The following is an 11,582-nucleotide window of genomic DNA, read 5'->3' on the forward strand; positions in this document are numbered from 1 at the left end:
TTTGGCCTTAGGACCTTGACACTTGCTCTTCCCTCTGCTTAGAATGCACACCTCACGGAGCTTTCAATGGCTGCCTCTCACTCATTATTGCAGTTTCAACTCCAATGTCACCTCCTCAAGGAAGCCTTTTTAACAATAGATAAAGCAGTCCCCTTCCCTCAATTTCTCTCTTCCACATGCTTCTATTCTAACTTTCCCTAGCACATCAGTATCTAAAAATTATTTATCTGCTTGCTTACAAGATTACTCAGTCTTATTCACCACTGTATCCCCAGACCTAGAATTTTCCTGTATATATCAAGTGTTCAACAGATATTTGTTAACCACTGACTGGTGGATTAACTGATTGACAAGAACAGGACCCCAAAGCATATACATTTAAGATAGTGTTAATTATAGCTTCAAAGAAGTCATCTCATTTTGAAAAGGGAAAACCCAAAGCAAACTTCACACAGAATGACAGCATTAGGCTATAATGCAAAATTTCTTTTTTTTTTTTTCTGTTCAGTCTTGAGGTGAAAGGCAAACTAAGGGAAGGCATTGGAAGTTGTAACGAGGTTCCTTCTCCCAAAAGAAGGTCAAAAGTTGAGAAAAGCTGCAAGTCTTTTAGCGTCACTTGTTTGTCCTCAGCCTGTGAAATAAACTTTTATTGTTGAAAGTTTAGTTTTCCCCCCTCCGTCCTACTTTTTCCCCTCACTTCTGGGAAATGAAGAGAATCCAACAAACTACAGTACACTTGTGTTTCCTATAAGTTTAGACCAGTGGCCTGTACATGCTAGATGCTTAATAAGTTCTGCTGGTCTTACTACTTCTATAAAGACCTAAAGTGTACCTAAGGACTTGCACACATGCTAGAGATATTTAACCTGTGGTCTAAAGATTGGAGAGTCAATCTTTCAACCTTTAGAAAACCAAGGTCCAGTTAAGTCACTGTTCTGGACTGTCGAAGGTCAGATTAAGTAAGTACATGCCTAGCTTTTCCTATTTTAAAAACTGTTCTAACATCTAATTGGTGCTTCCTAGTTAAATACAATATTCTTTAATATTTATATGCTGTTATTTGAATTTTAAATTTCTATTTTTATAGGCAAAGGACAATGGAATGGAAAAATGCTATACCCTCTCTCTCTCCAGCTATTCATGCTGTGAAGCAACCTGTTTTACTGTTTAAACCTTTGTTTGTTCTGTTTCAATTGTGCAGAAGGAAACAGTTCTGGCACCTTTAAAAATCAAAGATCTATCACTCAACAGGAGAACACAGCAACCTAGGAAAGGGAATTATGAGGAATAGCGAAAAGACACTGTGATTCTAAGACCTTACAGGGCTTATGAATCACCTGGGGATCTTGTAAAAATGTAGATTCTGATTCAGTATATCTGGGATGGAGCCCGAGATTCTGCATTTCTGACAAGCCCGAGGTGATCCCTATGCTGCTGGTCCTTCGTGTTTACGTACCATACTGTTTGGGCCATATGGCTTGAGAAATAAAAATCACTTTAGAGCATTTAATACTTACATTTATAGTAACATTAAGCCACTACTACTGTATTTAACCTGCGAAAACGACCATAAATTCTTCCCCTCCCATCCAGAGATGGAAACTATTTCTCCACTCCTTGAATTAGGTTGACCATGTAAGCTTTGGTCAACGGACAACAGCAATTTGCCAGAAGGTGAGCCTTGAAAAGTACTTGTGCATTTTGGGACTTGCCCTCTTTTGCTGCTCTTGGAGCCCTGCAGTCACCACACAATTGCACCTGAGCTAGCCTGCTGGAGGATGAAAGGCCACAGGGAAGAGAACCGAGGCGCCCCAAGCTATAGTCAGTCAGTCAGTCAGTCAGTCAGTCCGGCTCCAGCCAAGAGCCTGCCAATTGCCATTCCTGTGAGTGAAGCCATCCTAGATTATCCAGTCTCCAGCTAATTCTCCAGTTGATCACAGACATTTGAGTGAGCACAGTCAAGCTGGCCCATACAGAAGATCTCCAGAGCCAACAACAGCACTGTGAACTAAATAAAATGGTTGTTGTTAACCACCGAGATTTTTGTTTGTTCGTTTATTTTATTTATTTATTTTTTATGTAGCCTCTAAAGTAGAAACTGATACTTTAAGAGTTTAAGTTTAAGGCACATGATACCATTAGTGCTTATGATTCTTTTTCCTTCTTGTCTTCAATCTATGTGGTATAATTTTGGCCTTACCTAATAGAAATCGATATAAGTAGTTATTGTAATAGAATTTGAACTATTTTTCTAATTAAATTTCTTTTTATCTATTACTTTACTATGTTGAATACTTCTGCTTAGAAGTTAAATCTCTTGCCCAGGTCACACAGCTTATAAAGGGCAGAACACTTTTTAGCCTAATATAGAATCAGAAATTTCAAAAGTTCCTTTCAGTAAGTTATTCAATGTCTCAGATTCTTCTGCTAAAATGCAAATACAGAATTGCATTCTGAAGGACATGATCTCCAGTCATCACATTGTTTCACATTGAAAAGGTAATCTAACGCCCATCCACAAAGAAATAATCTTTTCCTTTGCAGGTTTATTCACTGTTGGGCATTCTCCCCCAATTGGTAATCCTTGACCATCTGGATTCCTCTCAAAACCTGTCAATCACAACCATATTTTTTCTTTTCCACAACCACATGAAATACATATTAATGACAGTCTCATGGCCACGCCTTTATATTAAAGGTTCTCACAATGGACTAGGGCAATGCTTCCCAATTTCTTAAACTGTCTTTCCTTTTATGGCCATCTCTACCTCTTCTGCTCCTCCTATCCTTCCATGTTGAGAATCACTAAAAGAAGTTTGCAAACCGTTATTCCACAAGCTGAATACTGTCTGCAGTGTCACTTGCTTACTAACAGAATATGATTTTTAGAAATTAGAATTTGAAAGCCTTCAATCAAAACATGTACTTTGTAGGTAGCACAGGCCCTACATCCTATCATCCAGCTGCTTCCCACATCCATATGACCTTACTGGGCTGTGAAGACATCTGATTGTGCATCAGCTGTATTCTAATCTTTCTCCCTGGGGATTTGCATCTACAGCAACCACTGTAACCACTAAACCCATTCCAGGGATTCCCTGATCTGTATGTCCAGCTGTACCTTTGTCCATATCTTCAACTGCTTACTCTTAGCTCCAAATGTTAGAGTTTGCTTTCACATCTTACTCTTCCTTCTACCCTAGATCAGCCTATTGAAATCATCTAAAATTATTTCTTGGAAAAAGTACCATTTGAAAGATTATCAATCCCACTATGAAACTCTCATTGTACCTGGCCTTCCTTGTCCATTTCTAATTTTAACATAGGCCGTCCCACACGATATCTCATTTGGGCAGATGTGGTAGCCTCCCAGCTGCTCTTCTTGCTTCCACTATCCTTTTCCCTGCCATTCATGTTTAGGACTATCATCAGAATTATATTCCTTGTACCCACATTTTGGAAATCATAATCCAGGTTGAAAGTCTTCCCACTGTGGCTCTAACACACCAAGTCTCATCTCTCCCCACTCCTTTCTTTCTCCTACCTGTGCTCCAGACACTCTAAACATCTCAGAAACCCCCTATAGTGTTTTCACAGACTTGGCCTACTGACTGGAGTGGTCTTCTCCATCTATCCTTCTGGTCAACTCCTCCTCCTTTTCTCCCAGCTCCTCTGACTGGCCTTGCTCAATCAGCTAAAGAAATCTCTCCAACCACAGCTCTTGTTTACATCTCTGCCATAGCATGAATCATATTGCTCTGCTACCCATCACCTCCACTCCACATCTGAGAAAACTGAAGGCAGGGACCACATTATATCTAACTGTATCTCATCAGCTAAATGTCCATTTGACTTAAGCTAACAAAAATAAATAAGAACAGCAACAGATATTTATGTTAAATAATTAAAAGGCATTCTCAAAGTGCTTGTGAGAGATTAAGAAGTAGTTCCAGAGAATGGGAGATAATTTGAATAAAGAGATAAATGCATCCAACTGTGCAGGTTAATTTATCACAGAAGGCTCATTGCTTATGGATGGTGGGGAATTTCCTACACAAAATAGATCTGTGAAAGATGGCCATATATAAATGGCATTAATCTGTGTGACTTCAACTCTAAAGGTTGGACCTTCCTGGGTTACTTTTTGTGCCTATATGTCAGTGTAATATAGAGGCTTTTTATATTTAGCTCAGATTCCCTAGGCTATTGATCAGGCAGGAATTCAAACCAGTTAATAAACTCAATTCACCAAGAATCTCTATGAACCCAGAACTGTGCCAAACTGTGCTAAGAAGAAAGTGGGCATGTCTACTCGTGCTGTGTGGCAATTCCTATGTTATTCATATATGGTCTGTCATATCTGGTCTTCTTCCACTCCTTTAGAGGTAGATATTAGAGGGTCCAAAGAGCAGAAAAATAACAAGCCTGTCCTTAGGAAGTTTCATTTTATCTGTAAGGACAAAATTAGCAACATCTGGAAAATTCTATAAAATAAGATAATTAAATGTCAAGATGTTTCAGAGACAAAACTTATTACAGAATTAAATTGGTTCCATTATTTGTGGCTAGGGTAATGAGGTGAGACTTGCTAATGCCAAGCAGAAGAACTGTGTTTGACCAGCTCTCCAGGTGTCCATTTGAGACCTGACAAAAACCAGTTTCTTACACTAGCGTCCTGCTATAGTGCTTGAAATCAAAACCTTAGACTCATTCCTTGGTATAGTGTGAGCCAAGTTAAAGTCAAATATACCTGTGGACTGCAAATAAATAAATGTTTCCAAAGCTGTTCTGGCACGTTGGTTTTGGTGTTAATAGGTGTCCCAAATAAGTGGGTGAAACCATGAAACACAAGATTCTTTGTGATTGAGATAAATAATGTATCATGAATCTCAAAGAACAGAGCAGAATCTGGTGTATTTCACAAATATATTTAAACATTCTTACCCACCCAGAGCATTTTAAGCAACACTGCATTAAACTATTTTCAGACATTAACACCTTTGTGAAAATAATTTGGCTGGCCAGCCACTTAATAAGATGTGTGAATGAAATACTCATGAACTTCCAGGAGGAATGGTGAAGACCCCAAAGCCCAACACTCCAGCCAGGGTAGGAATCTTCTACAGGAAGTAGCGAGGAAATGAGAATATCAAGGAAGGAAGGAAGGATGGTTCCAAGGCACCAAGAACAGATTCAGGCAGGGTTCTCAGTTGGTGCCCCAGCCAGACGAAGGAAAGGAGACCAAAAGATGTTTCTATTTGTGGTGTGGTGGAGTTTCTCAAGGAGAAGAGAAAGCAGCAAAAGAACTGTTGAGGGTGAAGCGTGCACAACCTTTCAGGAGGACGATCTGGCGTTATGTATTGAAAGTATTTACAAGTCCTCACTCTTTGAACACCAATTCCACTTCTAGAGTTAAAATTTAAGGACACAGTTACCCAAATGTGCAAAGGTATATGTCCTAGACCATTCAAGCTGCTTAATAAACTACCATAGACTGGGTGGCTTAAACAACAAACATTTATTTCTCAGAGTTCTGGAAGCATGGAAGTCTAAAATCAAGGTGCCTGCAGATTCGGTATCTGGTAAATCCTATTTCCTAGTTCATAGATAGCTGCCTTCTCACTGTGTGCTCTCCCATGGCAGAAGGGGCCAGAGAGCTCTCTGGAGTCTCTTTTATAAGGACACTAATCCCATTCATGAGGGCTCCACTCTCAAGACCTAATGACCTCCCACAGGCTACACCCTCAAATACCATCACATTGGGGATTAGGTTTCAACATATGAATTTTGGGAGGACATAAACATTCAGTCTATAGCAGTATACGTATGAGGATGTTTATCATGGCCATTTTATAATGGCTAAAAAACAGAAACAAACCTAATTGGTAAACAAGAGGAGACAGATAAAATAAATAAAATAGAATGCTTTGGGGCCGGCCCGGTGGCGTAGTGGTTAAGCGTACGCGCTCCATTTCAGCGGCCCCGGGGTTCGCAGGTTCGGATCCCAGGCGCGCACATATGCACCGCTTATCAAGCCATGCTGTCGCAGCATCCCATATATAAAATAGAGGAAGATGGGCACAGATGTTAGCCCAGGGCCAATCTTCCTCAGCAAAAAGAGGAGGATTGGCAACAGATGTTAGTTCAGGGCTAATCTTCCTCACCAAAAAGAAAAAAAAAAAAGAATGATTTGCAGCAATTGAAAACAATCCTATCAGTTTGTATTCTTGATATGGGAAAATATAACAATGAAAAAAATAGTTACAAAGTAATATGTATAATGTTATCAGATTTTTAGAAAATACATATGAAATACACAAATTCTAAAAGAATATACACCCCAAACTTAAGAGTTTATCTCTGGGTGGCTGAATTTGAGCTGACAATCTCCATTTAAATTTTTTTTCTTGTTTTTTTCAATTTTTCATTTTTCTATAATAAAAAAGTAAAACTTAAATGTCCGTGAGAAATACTCACAGACTGGCAGTGATAAAAAACTGAGGAGTTACTTAAGCCAGAAGATGCCTAAAGCTTGTACACACAAGAGTTCTACATCTCCTGCTGTACCAATGATAAAAAGCAAACTTTATTAAGAGCCCTACTAAGTGCTAGGCACTGTGATAAACATAGACTTGGCGTTTTATGTGTTTGAAATCTAACAGGAGAGAGAACAAGATTCAGAAGGTGGGGAGTTTTTGTCCAAATTCTACCACCAATTGTGGGCAATCACTTAACATTTCCTTCAATTCCTCGATTACAAAAATCGGGAATCAGTGATACTTGGGTTCAATTTTCAGGTTAGAATTTGTGAGTGCTCTAATAGGATGCTTCTCAAAATTTAATTTTAACTTGAGGCTAATGGTAAAATGCAGATTTGATTCAGTGGGTCTAGGCAGATGCCTAAGATTCTGCATTTCTAACATGCTCCAAGGCTGCTAGTCCCAGGCTTACACTTTTGAGTTGCAAGACTCTACTATATATGATCTCATTAAATTTCCCCATGAATCCTTTAAGAAAGATATCCTTAGCCCTATTTCACTGATAATGGAATGACCTGTATAGGATTAAACTGATAGAAAGTGGCAAAGCAGGGACCCCAATTGAGATCTTTTCACTCCTAGTCTCCAAGATGTTTAATATCCCATTCAGTTCTAAAATATTATATTTAGAAATTACTGCCACACTCATAAAAAGTGAACAAGACCAGGAACAGGACTGGGAAAGGTAAGCTGCTAATGGAGTTCAGAAGAATGAGAGATCACTTTACACAGGGATCAGTCAAGAAGTAATAAAGGAAATTTGACATCAACCTTGAAGGATAGCTAGAACGAAGGTAAGCAAAGATGGAGAATACATATACAGCAGATAGGTTAATATGACATGATCAGAGTATATGGCAGAGCAGAGAAAACTTGTAGAGAAGGGCCCAAGACAACAGAACAGGCCTCACGGACTGAATCAGGTATTTATTACAAGAGCCAAAGACAACTCAAAGGTTGAGCCTTACACACTAGAAGAATAGAGTCAACTAAAATTTTCAGTACAGCATTGGAAGCCCTTTTACCAACTTTCCTCTTCTCCCCAACATAGAGATTCCATTTGTCCCTGTCTACCTTCTTCCCTCCTCGTCCTAGGGAATTAATCCATCATGATGGAAGCATGCCAGTTCCCATACTTGTACTTACGCCTTCACAATGCCCACCCCTCCTGTCCATGCACCTACATCTTGAGTCCTTACACTGCTTCATAAACTTTATCTCCTTCAAGGAAGCTTTTTAGCCTTGGTCCCATTTGACCTGTCAGCTCTTCCCGATTGTATGTTCTAGAGATATTTACTCTCAAGCACTGGGCGACATATCAATAAGTATTACCAGCAAAATCCCTCAGTGTCTGCTTGCTTCTCTTTCCCACCTAATGTTCCTGGAAGAAAGCACTAAGTCATTGCATTTCTTTGCTTTACTCCCATTACTCACATAATGCATGATGCGTGGTAGGTACGTCCTTGGTGCTATCGATATTACTATCTTGTTTTAAGAAGAAGATAAAGTTTGATAAGAAAAATGACCTCTCTTTTTAATTTGTTACTCCTAAGTAGATCTCCTGAGAGAAGCCCTAGGGCCCTCGCCCTTTGGCCCCACATGCATCTTCAGAGGCACTCTGTAAAATGCCAGCTATATGCTGTGTGCCCACAGAAACAACAGAGTTAATTTTCTCCGTTTGAAATTGTGACTCCCAGCCTCCTCCCCTTCCTCTAAATGTTTCTTTTAAAGAAAAGCCATGGTTCACTGCTACTGAAAATTAAAGACAACAGCATGAAGATGAAGGTCCAGGCTGGTGCGAGCAACGACAGAACATTAAAATCACCACTTGAATTTCTCTTTCCTTAAACACTGCCAAAGACAGCTAATGGAAAGCCAATCCCCAGAATGCACGCTCATTTCAGACTTTTTTCATGTGCACCTCTTGGTTCACAAACTGTTTTGACTAAAACGAACAAATTGGAGACGGCCTTCAGTTGAGATGAAATGGGAGAGGTATAACATATCCAAAAAACGTTCTACGTGACCACCCCCGACAACGTGAGGTACCAAGAAAAAGCAGGAGGGTTTATTATGCAAAGGTTAACTTATAAGGTTTAGAAGAGGAGGAATTAATCACCTCTCTCTCCCTCAAGCTATACTTTTGGCCTCTCCAGCTGCACCAGGCTTGCTCTTCTACCTCCTCTCAGTGCCAGATTGTGTTTTGCAATCAGATTCACACTTCATGTACCCCAGAGTTCCTTACCATTTGCTGAATCCACATTTTCAAGATTCTTACCCTTTCTTACCCCAGTTGCCATTCACATATTGGCCTGATGGCTTGGGGTGGTTTTCTTGATGCCCAACTACAATGGCGGCTCAGGAAGATAGGCGCTCAAGCTCCTTCCCCATGCAAAGAGGGAAAACTTCAAGGCTGTTTCCAAAGCGTGTAAAACATCTCTCATCAGCATCGAACATTGAAGGAAAGACATTTGCCGACAGAAATCTCTCAAGTACACACAGTAGACACATCATAACCTGGTGAGTCAGATGTTCTCACAAGACAGGTAAAGAGATACAAAAGATCAAACATGAGAGAGAACGCCAAGTGAGCTCTTTCCCTTTTTTACTTTTTAGTGTGTTGGACCCTAAGAGGCATGAAATTAAAACTCGTGAAAAACAGCCATATCAACTTGCTTTGGTGACTCAAAAGTTGTCGTTTCTCAACTTAACTTCGCTGAAACACTTGATTCATGTTGTTCTTATTTAACCTAATTTGCATTGATTTAATCAGTGCTGGTATGCTTTAAATACATAATAAATTGGGATTCTGCAACTTAGATGACTTAGAATAGCTAAATTTCAATAAAGCTCATTTCAATCTGTTAATGTATACAGTTCTGCCAAGGGGTTTAAAATCATAGAAAAGATGCAAACTTGCCACATTAGAGGTGGGAAAGGTTTAAAGATGCCATCTAGATGAAATGATTTGCAGGATAATAACGTGAAAAGCAAAACATACATATATATATATATATATATATATATCTCCTAATTACAGCCTAGACGCATCTTCTACGTTTTGAATAGCATACTTAGAAGAAAATTCACATACAAATGCAATGGATTTAATTTTATTCTCTTTCTTTCTTGCCAACACTCAACTCTTTTCTGCCTCTCCGTACCAGCTCTACAAATCAAGTGACATCCAAAGTGGGACCTCTTCTTGCCCATTTGGCAGGCTCCATTGCCACTCTGCCAAGCTGCCTGCATTAGGAGGATTTTCTTCCTAGCAGCCATGGGGATTGGGTGGCTTGTACTCACAGTACTTGCTGAATGGTTGGCCAATGTTTACCCCTGCCTGGCCCCTGCCCCCCCCCCCCCTTTAGAGTTTATGGCTCCATCAGCCAGCCTGCTGTCAGGAATAATTGTCTTGGCAAGAGGTGAAAACACTTGATGGTGAAATTGTCTGTCTGTTAAAGTGTTCCGCAGCACCTTGGAGGTGCCAGGATGAAACCTGCAGGTAGCCAGGCCAGAGTTAGGTAGGAGGCAAGAGTGATGAAGAGGCAACCATCAAGAATGGCAAAGGAAAAACACCACTTTGGGGTGGGAGAGCAGAAAACCCATCTGTGCCTGTAATAAGCTGTGAGACCTTGGATAATCACCTGAGGTCTCTGGGCCTCAGTTTCATCATGTGCAAAATTAAGGGGATTGATTCTCTAATGTCTCTTCTAGCTCCTAAGACAGCATGTGATGTCTACGACATTCCAGATTTGTTTTCCTTCCAATTAAATGATGCATCTCAGACATAAATGACCAGGGTGGAGCACAGATGAATACAAAATGGAGATTCATGCCCCTGTTCACACGACTTTTCCCAAAAAGTACCACCAGTCTTTGGTGACTTTGATTCCACTGGTTGGTATCTTCAGCTTGGATGCTAAGGACCAACCCAGTTACTTGTCTAAAGTTGATACAACCTGGGAACTTCAGTAATCCTTCTCATCGTTATCAAAGTGAGTACCACTACAGATAATGCCCACTTATTTTCAGTTCCTGAGAGGCAGAAATGATGAGAATTCAGAGAGGAGCTGGAGATTCACATTTGACTCTCCCTATGACCTCCCTGGGCATCTTTGTCAAGAACGTAGGCTTACCCACACTCTCTTCCAGCAGGGTTTCTCTGCCATCTTTGAGAATTTTTTTTTTTTTTACAGATGACCAACAGGTCTCTGACAATAGCAATGCGGACCCTCTCCAGATCAGCTGGAACAAGAGAGATGGAGCTCATTGTAAGGACTCCATCTATAAATGATTGTGAGTAGGAATAATCAGGCAAGACTTCTCTTTATACTTAGAAGACAATTTAGTAACAGTCTTAATTAGGGATATGGGGGGGGTAGGCTTCATTATGGTTTAAACTACCTCTTCTCTGCTCATGCTCTAGCACATTCTCCTGGAGTGGGGTGTACTGCAGGGGCGGTAATCACTATGAGCAGCACGTTGGGGTCAGCCTCCTGGTGTCATACAGCAGAATCTTTCTTTAATCCACCAGGGACCCTGTAGACATCTATGGAGACTGGTGAAGCCCCAGCGGGATCTGGGGCAAGACTCCCCATACACAGACATATGTTTCTGCCACACTGGGTCTCATACCAACGGGACTCGGATGGCTTCCCAAACGCGCTGGGTTTGAAAAGCATTTCCCCATCCACCACCAAAAACGGCTGGCTGACTGCAGAACTCCAGTTCCCGCAAGGAAGGAAAAAAAAAAAAAAAAAATCAATCTTAGCCAAGCCCTCACAGTCATTGTCTTCCTCTATCTTCTCTCAAGTTGCTTTTCTAAGGCAAAGGACCAAATGTTGATTTCTCTACAGATTCCTACGTATCTTTACACGTAGGCAGCTTTAAAGGGGGAACGGGGAACATCCCCAAAAGGGAAGGGGGAGAGAACAGAGTCTCTCCGTTTCCCACTTGGAAATATCTTGTCTTTGATGATGCTACCCCATACCTCCATGCTCTCTCCCCTTTTTTTTGAAATATGGACAAAAAAGCTAAAAGTGT

The 11,582-nt window shown here is 40.5% G+C and overlaps 1 protein-coding gene across 4 annotated transcripts in view; it reads right to left on the reverse strand.

Annotated features, from left to right (window-relative positions):
- The window catches only part of CTNNA2 (catenin alpha 2), a 1,068,899-nt gene that overhangs the window by 322,915 nt on the left and 734,402 nt on the right, over positions 1-11,582 (reverse strand). The window lies entirely within an intron of this gene.

This window comes from Diceros bicornis, chromosome 12 (assembly GCF_020826845.1).
Source record: "Diceros bicornis minor isolate mBicDic1 chromosome 12, mDicBic1.mat.cur, whole genome shotgun sequence".
NCBI classification, from domain to species: domain Eukaryota; kingdom Metazoa; phylum Chordata; class Mammalia; order Perissodactyla; family Rhinocerotidae; genus Diceros; species Diceros bicornis.